This window comes from Botryllus schlosseri, chromosome 6 (genome assembly GCF_051294905.1).
Source record: "Botryllus schlosseri isolate E-star chromosome 6, Bs_hap1, whole genome shotgun sequence".
Classification (NCBI taxonomy): Eukaryota; Metazoa; Chordata; class Ascidiacea; order Stolidobranchia; family Styelidae; genus Botryllus; species Botryllus schlosseri.
The window spans coordinates 25,588,477-25,601,814 of record NC_137241.1 but is presented as its reverse complement, the minus strand read 5'-3'; the positions used below and the strand labels follow the sequence as shown (position 1 = coordinate 25,601,814).

Below are 13,338 nucleotides of genomic sequence, written 5' to 3'. Positions count from 1 at the left end.
GCGCCCATGGACAAATAAACCTATATGTATTTCGTATATAGGCCTATAACGAAGTTTTCGGTCACCATAAGGGCAGTCCTTTTCGGCCAAGGTTTCTCGCTGCCGATCGTTCTGGCACACTTCTTGGAGTCCCATGTTACATCCCAGCAAACACAGAACCGTAAAAAAACCTTTCGGGATGGTTTCGAATGGTTATTTTAGGGTTTCGATTTTTATGTTTCAGAGGTATGTTTAAAATACGTAGGAAAAATGATCTTGAGGATCAAATTATTCTGTATGAATTCCAATTTGGTGGTAAGTATTCTGATGTGGGAAGCTATTTGGAACCTGTAGATACCGTTGCGTTTTGATAGAGTGCTGCCATCAGTATAAATTCGTGTTACTTGGTCGAAAACCCTATTTTCTGATTTACCGTCATCATTATATACAGTCTATATTCATTGTCTCGTGAGTCTCGTCTGTTTCGCTAGCTGAGCATGAATTCCAGTTTTATTCCGAGTAAATATAACTAAATAAGTCGAATGGGTGCACTTAACTGTACGTGGTTATCCGAGCGTGACTTCTAGATTATTCTGGAAATTTGAACCGCGCTTCGCGCTTCGTTCGCGGGATGACTGTTTCAGTGTTTCGGAATGTGGTTGTAGTTGTGTATGTTAAATTCTGGAAGCTGGAATTGCGACTGGTACCGGATGTGGGTAAAAACTAGCTGTACGGTACATAGTTGAGCGAGTAATATGCTATTTTGAAGGAATACCCTGTAGTTTATGACTCCGAGAGCTGTTTGACTTGCTGCAAACAGTTCGAAAATTACGTCTATTTCGGTGGCAGTAATAATAATAATACAAGCATTTTCAGCTATTTATAACATTATAATGTAGCATGTTATCAGGGACAATCACCGTACCGGACTGCATACTATATGGGTTGCTCAATGGCTTGGTCGTCTGCAGTTATCCACGTAAGTTTCCAAAATTATGCTTATATGAGTCATTTTCGTATCATATTATGATAACATACCGTAACATGTAGGAGATTATATGACACGGCCTACTGGGTATAATCTTAGCGCTGGCGACCAGCTGTACCAACTACTTTTTCACTGATTCCTAAAATACTAATTAAAATCTCGTCCGGGCACTGAAACCCCCTAAAATCTCCCACAAAGTTGGAAATTTTCATTTTACTGAACAATACGGGCGCCCGAGCTGAATGCCGATTAACATTTGGTACGCACGGTACCGATTGTGACGCCATGCCATTGAGCGTCTCGGCGAAGTCAAGCCGTGCTCCCGGTGAGGCCGTGACCCTCTGAGTATGTTGCTAGAGATTGATGTGATGCCAATATACGTCCTATTCGAGTAGTTTTAGTATTTCGCGTCGTAGCGCATTTACAAATTTGAGAATACAAATGATAGCACTGAAGCCAACGCATATTGTAGAATTTACTATCAACATCAACGTGTACTTATTTGAAGCTAGCTGACCAATTTACAAAACAATTATATAGTTCCATTCGGGTCTTGATGGTTCCTAAATTTTATTTGAATTGGCAATATTGGAACGTAGTTTTAGGTGTTGCAACCAATGTTCCCTGTAAGCTGCTCAAGTGTGCAATTGCGACATGCTGACACCGTATCTGGGCACAGAAAATTTAAGCTGCGCACAAAACATCAAAGTGATGACCTTTTTTTAGTCGCTACGCACTGTTGTCCAAGTTGAGTGCGTGCAGACTCTTGAAAAATTGGAGGGAACATTGGTTGCAGCTACTTTGAGTTGGTTGCATCGCATCAATCACTGTAAACGCGAATACGTCCTAAAATGCAAGTAGCCTACTTTCATATTTTTTGTCGCGCATATAAAAATTTGGACAAATAGAAATGAGAACACACCAGTTATTCTCTGCGATTAACCGACTGATTAACAAAACGGCTCATTCTCATAATTCATTCAGCTAAGTCCTAAACGGCATCCCAACCAAACCAAAAATGGCATAAACAGTGGTGTGTGATCTAAGTGGTTTTTGGCCGCCATGTTTTGATCGGCGTCGCAGATATCGCAAATGTATGATTAAAAACTGCCGAACATCCCAATTATAGGTACAATTTATCTATCTATGATGCACTATAAACACTGTTTCGTTAATTAGCCTGTTATGCGCAGAGAACAGCTAGTGTGTTATCGCACTGGTGTCTCATTCACATTAGAACTATGTTATAATATTGTCAGTTCCGATGAAATTTATGACCCACAAAGAGCCGAATGGATTCATCTGCTACGTGCAAGGAAGTACGCATCTATATCGAATTCCGCAGTGATATGCGTAGGTAGGCTGCATTTGTATAATCAAAATTCGTGGATGCGCGATGATGCGAAATGCAAAAACTACTCGACGTATTCAGGTCACATTGAATTATATGTCGCAAAATACTCTGACAATCATGGGGAACACAGCTCGACTTTGCCGAGACGCTTGTTGGCGTCACAGTCGAAAAGAGACTTTATTCAACTATTGTCTACGGGCGATACAATTGTTAGAAACAATGTAGATTCGGACATTGAGGGTTATTTTCGGGGGCTTCCAGTGGCCGGACCAAATTTTAATTTATATTTTTGAAATCAATGTGACAGTAGTCTTCGATTGAGACCGGTTAAGCAAAATTTTGAGCTCGAGTTGCCAGCGCTAAGATTACCACCTACTGCTTTCGATTTCAGAAACAGCAGCACTGATTTTTTTCGGAAGAGCAAGCAGATGTGTAAGAGCTGGCAAAATTGGTAAACTTCTTGACCGGAAAGTGAATTAAACTGTTCTACAAAAAGATTGTACCGCAGGTATGAGGCTGAATATTTCTAATACTTCTGAGACTTATGGCTAGCAAAACATGATATACAATTGCAGTTTAAAGTTCATCCAACGCAGAAGCAACTTCCCACTTGGCAGACCGGACTGTCACAATATCACACTGAGACGATCGCAAAAGTGGATTATTCCCTCGGTATGTCTAGAATTTTTAACCGGACTGACTTTGATAATTATAATGATATCAAAAACTCAATCTCAAACCAAGTATCAATGTTTGATTCGTGGATGTGAAGCAATAACTGCAACTGCTGTACCCAGAATCCCTCAATAGGGTTCTTTAGAGTAATGAGGTATCTTCAGTAACTTGAGACTATATTTTTATGCTTTGCGGGGATAGTTATGTGCACTAGATTCATTTTAATATTCTGAAAACAATGTGGGGGTCGAATATCCGCATTTTAGTTTCATGACCAAAAGTATTTAAGAACCCCTGTAGATACGATACCGCCATATTGTATATTTTGACTCGCGTCAAGTCAGGTTAATCGATTTTTGAAGGTGACTCTAGTCAAATCACTCGATTTTTGTATGTGACTCGAGTTGAGTCAAAATTCAAGTCAAGGTGCCTTTTCGTCGTATGAGGCATGATTATGTCATTGCATTTTGCTAGATGTCTGAAACAGATTGAGCGGTAATTGACTCTGAGCCAATGAACGAATATAGAGTTAAATATACGCGTAAGAAGACGCTGTATCGCTCACATATACGCAGAACTGTTAAACTGCGTAAGTTATTGCACAGCCTCAGTTTATAGAACTTCTAGAACTGGTAACTTTACCAGCCAAAATAGAGAATAGAGAAATAAATTGATAAGATGCAATACATTACCCTTTTACAAACAGATATGATACACCATGCGTTAGTACAACGACGAAGCCGTTTCTGCTAGTGCGGAATAGTGTTGTTGCACACAGGCGAATAGCTTATTTTGAAAAAAGCAATAATTTGAAACTGACATCAATTTCAGCATTCAACCGTCAGCCACGTGTTGCACATCTATCCGTAGGTTAGTTATCAATACCTATATCTATAGCTACTGTTCGGTCAACTCGAAAGTTACACAGCACATTGCATTGAAATAGCAGTGACGTAACGTTAGCAGTCTTCTCACAACTTTTCTGCAATCCTAGTTAAAACTCCAGACTCAAAGCAAGAGGCTTGGATGCATGATTATTAGGGCTGTTCAAAAATAACTTTTTTTCCTGAATCTTGCTGGTTACTTGATTAAATCGTTAGGTTGCCTTAAAAAACGACGCACACCAAATTTGAATTCATTCCGACAAATATTCGCGGGTTACGTAGAGTTTGAAAATTTTGGATTTGCCCAAAAACGCAAAAAAAAATTTTCTCAAATTTTTTTGCCAACCCCATGAAATTGTTGGGCTGTCTTCAAAAACTATGCAAAACAAATTTGACTCAATTCCAAGCCGTAGAAGCGGAGTTATTCCAGTTTTTCGGTGATAATTCTTGGATTATCCACCAATCAAGGATAATCCCAGAATTATCGAATAAAAACTGAAATAACTCCGCTTCTACGGCTTGGAATTGAGTCAAATTTGTTTTGCATAGTTTTTGAAGACAGCCCAACAATTTCATGGGGTTGGCAGAAAAATTTGAAAAAAAAAATTTTTTGCGTTTTTGGGCAAATCCAAAATTTTCATACTCTACGTAACCCGCGAATATTTGTCGGAATGAATTCAAATTTGGTATGCGTCGTTTTTTAAGGCAACCTAACGATTTAATCAAGTAACCAGCAAGATTCAGGAAAAAAAGTTATTTTTGAACAGCCCTAATGATTATGCATTTTTGTTTTACTTCTAATCCAATTCCTGGTTTTCCTTTAAAGGCGACTGTAGGCCTATTGTGTGAAACAAGCCAAGCTTGCTGTACGGTACAGACATTTGCTATTCTCATGTCCTTAATAAGAATGGACCATGATTTGGAACTTGATGCGATGTCCGAGTTTTCTCGAATTTAGTCATTTTAATCTAATTTGTATACAAACTGTAGCTATAATTCTAATTTAAATCTAATTTGCAGACAACTGCTGTGTAGCTATAATCCTTATTCTACTCCGATTCGGAAATATATCTAACTGTAATTCCAATCTAATCAGGAAAAGCTAAAATATTTCTAATTGTCCAAGTCTTTTTGTGAAGTCCTTGTCGGGTATGATCGTTGCACTTGAATAATTCTGTTTGTATATTATGATTTCAGATAGCTGGATTCAGCTCAGTTGGATGCGACACAATTGGCCAATCTGTCAGATCCATCATGAAAAAGGTCGCTACTACCCGTGTGTGGAGCAGTTACAGCCGTGTCGGAAAATCTGGGAAGGAGGCTTTTAACAAGCTCGCGTTGTACAAGATCATATATAGTGAGCAACATTTATGTTTACCTTCGAACCTATCTATATGTGTTCAGTAGCCTACCTTACACCCCATGTAAATGTTGAGCTAGCTCAGTGGTTCTCGAACTTTTTTGACAAGCTACCTTGACAATAGCTAAAATTTTCGCCACCACCCCTTTATCGTCATATCAAAAATATTAAAACGAGCAGCCAGAATATTAGCGACCCCAACACATTGTTTGGCGGCATGCAGGGTATTCTGGCTACACTATGTTACCAGCCTGAACTATCGCGTCTCCAGCAGGACTGTCGTGTGTGCGCAGCGTGTGCGAATGTTAGCCTGACCGCGGACTTTAGGCTGTTGATGACTAAAATATCAGTTCCGACATGTTGGCGTAGCCAGGAGCCATCTTTGTATATGACCATAAAGTAGAATATCTCGTAAAGGATTTATTTGTCTTGATATTTTTTTAGCGCTGCGCTCGATTTATTGCCAATCGATTTCTTGCTTTTAGTATTGGTGTCTCCTCCTGAAACGTCTTATTTACGGAATTGATATTAGCTATATTGGCAATTATGCGAGAACGTGTCGTCCGACATACGACTTCGCGTCTGCACTCGCGAAAAGATCGTCGGCGATGAAACCTTTGCACAAAGTGATAGACGCACTTTCACTGAACTCTTCAATATTGATACGTCCAAGCGTTGATTAATCATGTCCTGGCCAAATGAGCCCAGCAGTTTACAGCGTCGACCCACAATATATGCAACTAACAATGTTTTATTGACCTAATTCTTTCATTAACTTTAATAATATTTTCGCGCTTTGCGCGACTAGGACATGTTTTCATGACATAATTGTTAACGATTTTGATGTGTGGTAATATGAGTCCTTTTTTACCGTCACCTATAATCCGGTTCGTTCCTATCGAACGACTAAAAAAGCACATCAACATTCAAGTGGCCCACGCAATGGTTTGGAAATCTCATGTGGCCCGTTGGCCGAAAAGGTTGGCCACCCCTGATGTACGGTATCAATAAATTTTTGTCAATCATTATTCAATCGATTAACCAATTCAGTGTCATGGTTCAGTTATTCAAATGTAATACGATGTAATGTTATTCAACAGAATGTTATGTAATTTAACATTGCAAGTCTATTATGGTTAGTGCAGGGGTGGCCAATCGTTTTCAAAAGTCTATTATGGTTTGTGCAGGGGTGGCCAACCTTTTCAAATTTTTTCAAAGTTCACGAAACAATTAGGTCAATGAAATAATGTTAGTTACATATATTGTGGGCCGTCGCTGTATACCGCTGGGCTTATTTGACCAGGACATGATTAATCAACGCTTGGACATATCAATATCGAAGAGTTCAGTGAAAGCGCGTCTATCACTTTGTGCAAAGGTTTCATCGCCGACGATCTCTTCGCGAGTGCAGGCGCGAAGTCGGATGTCGGACGACACGTTCTCGCATTCCATTTTGCTGGGTACAAGACGGATTAATCGGTCATTTATCTTCAATCAAATAATATAAAGTTAAATATAAATGCAAAAGGCGTTTTATCACTCACACGTAGAACTGCTAATAGCATATGTGAGTAACTTTATAGCTACACGCTACGTTCTATTATCAGCCAAAATAATAGCTACACGCTACGTTCTATTATCAGCCGAAATAGAGGATCGAATACGAAGCCTCGAGAAGTTGCAATAAATTGATAAGGGACAATATACTACCCTTCCGTGAGAATAGGGACGCATAGACAATATTCGTTCGATTTAAATTATACAGGAGAGTTGGTAAAAGATAGCACCGCGCAATTTAACCACTGTGCTGTCTGAGAAACAAAGATACCTTGCTAACAGAATACTACTACGACGACAACGCAAGCATAAGCTGTGACCGTTTCGTTTGCGGTCAATTAAATTATGATGTAACAACAGGATCAGTGAAAGGTGCGATCAGTGAATGGCTGTTTGCTCTCACAAGTGATACCGGCATATCGCAAAAAATCCGAACGTACATAAGATATAGGGTGATTTAATTGACACCGTTTACTTGATTACTTGAAATTGACTCGTGAATTTTACTCCGAGTCACGAGTCAATCCATACATCTCGAGCGCCGAGTCGAGTCAAGTCATTTTTGCAAAGTGACTCGAGTCATCCCAACACTGCGTAGTACTAAGAACTATCTAAACAGGATAGAGCATGTCTTTAACATTCAATGTTGTTGTTTCTCTGTAGGGTTCTATGGGGAAAAAGGCAGAAAGCAGCGTCTTATCCTCGTCATCAGAAGATGAAGAAGACACATAATCAGTTGGCTTGATTATTTTTTCATTGGCTTCTTTGACATCGTTTCGTTCTGAATTATTTTCTTTGAGTTTCGTTGACACTGTTTTCTGTATGAATTATAAGTTCATCAAAGGCAATGTGTACTGTGATACGTGTATGTGTCCGCAGCCACCCTCAGGTATGCCTAAATATGGGAATACAGGGATGTTAGTATCTCAGGATGTTTTTCTGACCATCGATTGTACGTTCTAAAGCATTGTAGATACACAGTTTTATCTACGTTTTATTAACGAACCCGATTTGCGTGAAGAACGCGTTAAAACGCGTCGACACAAAAACCGACTTAAAACTATCCTGCTAGTCTTCAATATGAACCAAATAAAAACGTTTTTTTAACCTCAATGGGCTGTTTCGTGTTTGCTGGGATGGCCTAAAACTGTATATGTCTTGGTGCGTTGTGGCGCGGTGATGGCCAACGCCGATATGCCCATTTCTATAAATCTTGCATACTTTTCCTTGGGGGAAGAGTAGCCTACCCAATAATCATAACATTTGGCGAGTTGTAATCGCGAGGAGAGCGAAAAATTTTTGAAAAAGTTGCATAAAGTTTCAAAAGATACTCTATAATTTGTGCTAATTCACCAAAAAATTTGGGGGGGGGGGGTTTGGGGTGCAGCAGTTACATCTCTTTTTGTATTATCTTCATTCACTTTTCATTCAGTGTGCATTGTGCAAATGTGCCTGCCTTTTTTTACATCGCCTAGGTCAGGTGGGTGTCTGCGGTTTCGAAGACTAATCCAAGTCGTTTCGACACCTCCCTATCTTTCATTGTATCACAGTCTTGTGTTATATTGAAATGATGAAAACTTTAGCAATAAATTGCATTGAATTCAATAACAGAAATTACCCCCTCCCCTGGTGGTGATGGTAATTAACCACAGGTACGCCACTGTACTGTACAAAACAGCTGGAAGCGGTTTGCCTTGTGCTCTTCCTCAAAAACGAGAATGTGACGTCGACGAGTCAGCACAGCTTCAGAGCCGACTTAAACCGCCATGCATGCGGGCGTGGGGCTGATCAGTCTGTGGTAATCCTACCCGCGGGAGAAGCACACCCGAAGGAATCACTTTCACAGAGAATACTAGAGTACATTTTTCGTTCTCAATATATATCGGTACATGGCGCTAGAGACCAGGTTCTGCTTCAGATTCAACACAGGAAATAAAATACAACAGCCATTGTCGCTGAGTGAGTGGAGTTATATGCACTAGAGACTTGAGGGAGGGTATCTGTCTGATTTCTAGCAGGCTTTAGCTATGTTTGGCAGTGTTCTTTATGGTTGTGATCTGGTATAATTAGCATCGTCCGACGATCCATATCGCCAGGAATCATATATTTTCGTAACCACGTTACTGTACTGATATGTAAGGTGGCTCCGCCGGCACTAATCCAGGAAAATGACTTTCGTTACAGGCATCTTGTTGCAATAATAAGTTTTTCTTTTCGTTACGTGCAAGGGTGCAGCGTGCGTTAGATGCTGTGGCGATAATATAGCAGACATTTTCAAATGATACATGTTGATCCCCGATACTTTTAGCGAAAATAAAACTTATGTTAATGGAAGTGACATGTTATGGTTAGTTCAGCCTCTTTTCAGATCTAAATCTTGCTGCCTTTAAATCTAATGATATTGCAGCACTTTGTAGGAAATTGTGACTTCTACTTCTCCTCATAACTTTCTTAATTAGCTAGGCTACCCTGTCTCCGAATCCTGATTTGTACTAATTTTGACATTATGTTTTACTGCATAAGTCTGAAGTAGGAATCTATTGAATCTACTATTTTATCCAGTTATGGTGGAGATCATAAAGTTAGCTTATCTAGGAGAATGCTAATTGTCTGATCAAAAACTTATTCATGGCAACCTACTTCACTGGAGTAGAAGTTAACCAGACGACTCGGGTTAATCAGTGGATTAATCGCGCCAAATCTTATCCAACTATGCACCACAAATAACAGTTCTAATCTGACGATTAGCATTCTCCCAGATAAGCTAACTTTATGATCTCTGTCCTAAAAGTGCAAAATCGCAGTTTCAAGAGAGCGAAATATCCTACTGGATTGTCTGATCTTGATTTAGGCTACAATGTAGTGAATTCACGAAGATATTATATGTTTGGAGAAAAGCTAATATCCGAGACTGGGAACTTGATGAGTTGGTACAGCAATGGATCTTTTTAGAAAAATTCTATCATCAGCTGTTGTGTTTACTGAAACTTGTGATTTGAGCAGATTATCGCATATCAGCAGTTGAATATTAGGCTATCATTCTGAAGTTTTTACGGTTGCTATCTTCTTTAGACATCACTAGTTACTAACTTGTTTGAATCTGATGGGTGGGAGTAATTTATATACCGGTATGTAAAATTAGGAATTTCTCAAACGTCATTCAGATATCTTTTGTGGGTTATGTACAGTACACTATGCTACTATATAGTGATGATGAGGATTTTGTTGACAAACTGAAAAATATTGTGATCAATTTTTAGGAATGGGAATGGATCCGCATCAACATTTCTTGAAAATGGCACGATGGGGACAGGAGTCGCAGGATTCCGAAAAGCTAATTATGATTGTGACTTCTTGTTTTTTGCGTGGAAAGTTCCCGCCTAACTTTATTTTCTGCAATGTATCACACCATCACATAATTATGAACCCTTGTTCAATATTAATCTCTGCAATATTCTTGAATGCGGCTCACGTTCAAAAAAGTGATCTCGAAACAGCGTCACAGTGTCATATTTGGGAGACATTCAAAATCGTTAAAACAGTGGGTGTCATTATGGGCGTCTTCACACTGGAGTTTCCGAACCGATTCCGAAACAGTTACCGTAACTAACACTGTTCACACAGCCTATAATTTACCGAAATATTTACGAAAACAGTTTTGTTCATACTGAAGGTGGTTTTCGAAATACTTTCATTCACATTGAGCTCTCTTACGGTAAATATATCGTAAATTTGCTTCAGTGTGAACATGGTTTCCTAGTGTTACGAAACTACCGACTGGAGGTGTTACAGAGCGTTACAGCTACGACGTTGCGATTCGGGGTAGTGTAGTAGAGCCAAGTCGATATAATATACTGCCTTTTGGAAAGGATGGATAAAGGTAGAACAAGCTGTCTGTCTTTGAGAAGGTCACCCAACCAAGAGATGGCTTGATGTAGGGTGTAGGCACTACTAATCCCAGTAAAGATCTGATTCCATACACCGGTAAATACTTCTTGTATACTGCAGAGTGGTTTCTTGTAACGTATTGTAATTTTAAAATGGTGAGGGAAAGATGTAGAATAATATTTGAAAACTATCACGAAGCTCAAAAAATCAATTTGCGAAGAATTCAAAATCATTTCGAGGACGCGACTGAATCCCCCTCTCATGCACCACTGCTGAACATTATCATTGCTAGCCATTTTGTTGTATAAACAAAATAATAACCAAAATAATAATGACTAACGTCTAGTGTCATGATCACAGCTTACATCATCACCTGTCGTCCTTAAAAGACACCAGCAGTACCGGTACCGTCAGGACTCAGTACCAGTACCGTAACTCAATATGAACGGCGAGTTTTCGAAGAGCACGAAATGATTGACAGTTTGGTGAAATGAGTACAGTGCCACCCGCGTTCATATTGCACATATTTCGAAAATATTTACGGAGAATATTACGTTCACACCAGAGGCGTTACGTTCGTATTGAGTGATTTCGATAAATGTTTACCGGATAGAATGTTACCGAAACTCAGTATAAAGACACCCTATGTTGAGGATTTTGAAATTATGTGGCATTTAGGATAGGGAGTGTCTTCAGTGAGTGTGACAATTAGTGAATCATTCAAAAAGCAAGGTATTCAAAATAAAGTAAAAAATCATGGACTTGGCTATTGTAATTTATGGTATTATCTTTGCAACATTTGTAGTGGCACTGTCTCGTCTTGCTTCATAGGCCGTGCTATTATATGTAGAACATGCCTGAATATGTGTGTATGTGTAATTGTGCATCTAGTCAACGTACATCTAGAATTAAAATACACTCGAATGGATTTTTTATTAGGAACAATAGTGGTACCAGGTCGTTCTTAAAATGAATTTCAATAGCATACTCGTATTGAAATCAACCCAAATATTTTCCGCTGACATTCATCAGAGGTAATCGTCAGTCTACTACTGATGATAGCCTGACGAGTGTGAGCTGAAAATATTTGTGTTTATTTTGATATGTGTACATTATTTTATTGGATATTGAAGTTCTGTACCAATAGGAGTCTCTTCTTGGTCATTTATTTGAAGAAAATTAAAAATGTGTATTGCCATTTAATTTAGGGCTCTAGCTTGTACTGAAAATGTGTTTTGCCTAATGTATTCTGACAAGACCTACTCGACGCAAAGTTGCATATCTGCACGTTACTTAACGGCTGTAGGTATATTGTAGTGTTATCCATTTCATCTCACTTCCTGTACTCTTTTGATAGCCCGGGTGCCGTGAGCGCCTGAGCGTTTTGCTTCCTGGTATGTAATATCTCTTAGACCTCGATGAGTCATCTGATATCGGAAATTGATCAGGTTCTAACTGTATTGTATTTTAGCCTTAAGAGCCGCTACCCCTTGCCTAAGTACGCAATACCTTGCTGTTTTAATAATTATATGCGTGAAGACTATTTTCGTTCGTGACCATTTATGGGGAAGGAAGCTTAAATATTGTTATGGGTGAGACACATCCCATGTGTCAAGGCCGTCTTTTGAGCAAGGATTTTATAGACATTTTTGCTTTTCGTGTATTTATCTAACTTGAGAGGTCGGCAGTTTTCTTGTTCACTTGATACCCTAATGATCTTCACGATTTTTCTTCAGTATAGAAAGCTTATGATATCCACGCAGGTAAACTTGCTCAATTATTCATCAAGAAAAGATGTTTAAAATCATATTCCAGCGTGTCTTTTAAGAGATTGCAGGGGTTATTCACTGCCACCGTAGACGCGATTGGATTTGTCTGGATTTTGAAAGGCGCTAGGCAATCAATGATCATGCGACATTAATTGGGTTTTCGCAGTTGAAATTGAAGTCTTGAGTGCACTCATCTATGTAATACAGCCTCTAAATTAATTGTTACACTTGTCACCAGTTGTAAGTGTCAGGGTTTATGCCAAACTGGCTAAGTTTGTTGTTAGTATTTAAAATGTGTGCAATATCGAGATTTGTATAGGCGTACGCTTGTGCCGGTAGCAACAAATTGCTCATGCATCATCCGTCGCTGAATAATAAGCACATCCTTCATGATTAGGTGCCAGTATTAAGTAAACAGGGAGTGTAAAATTAGCTTTATTGGGCTTGGTAATGATCGACTATGATGGGTTAAATGTGACATAATACTGTACAATAAAAAAAGCTCCGCGGTAGAAAACTTTGTGCTGAGTAAAACATATCTATCAAAGCAATAGGATGGCATAGAGGTTGGATGTTTATTATGTAGCCAGTAAATTCGAAGTCAAGTCATATTTGGCTGTGATTATTCTGTACTCCTCAAATCTGCAGCAACCTCATATTGATCACACAGACAAAAACTTCCACCATTATGTTGAACTAAACATCCATGTGAAATATTGATTCAACGGATCCTGCTCGTGTGAATGTAGACAATTGGGAATACTTAACTCAATTAAAATAAATTGCATGTTAAAATCAGGGAATGTCAGTGCATGGGAGTTTGATGGGTATTGGATTTTCAGGCCACGCCAGGCTTGCTTTTTTTCTCTCCTGTGAGAAATTAT

General features: G+C 39.1%; 2 long non-coding RNA genes across 3 annotated transcripts; one reads left to right on the top strand and one right to left on the bottom strand.

The window, feature by feature from the left end:
• Nucleotides 1-423: 423 nt before the first annotated feature.
• Nucleotides 424-7,645, top strand: LOC145441805 (uncharacterized). 2 transcript variants are annotated; one of them, XR_013915897.1, is made up of 6 exons: nt 424-958; nt 2,227-2,324; nt 2,713-2,829; nt 2,897-2,993; nt 5,078-5,237; nt 7,461-7,645. It is a non-coding gene; the product is annotated as an uncharacterized LOC145441805 (long non-coding RNA). The 2 variants fall into 2 exon arrangements; XR_013915896.1 differs by lacking the exon at nt 2,227-2,324 and having other exon boundaries at nt 428-958.
• Nucleotides 5,676-7,461, bottom strand: LOC145441806 (uncharacterized). Its single transcript, XR_013915898.1, has 2 exons — nt 6,864-7,461; nt 5,676-6,830 (listed from the first exon to the last, which is right to left on the bottom strand). It is a non-coding gene; the product is annotated as an uncharacterized LOC145441806 (long non-coding RNA).
• Nucleotides 7,646-13,338: the final 5,693 nt, after the last annotated feature.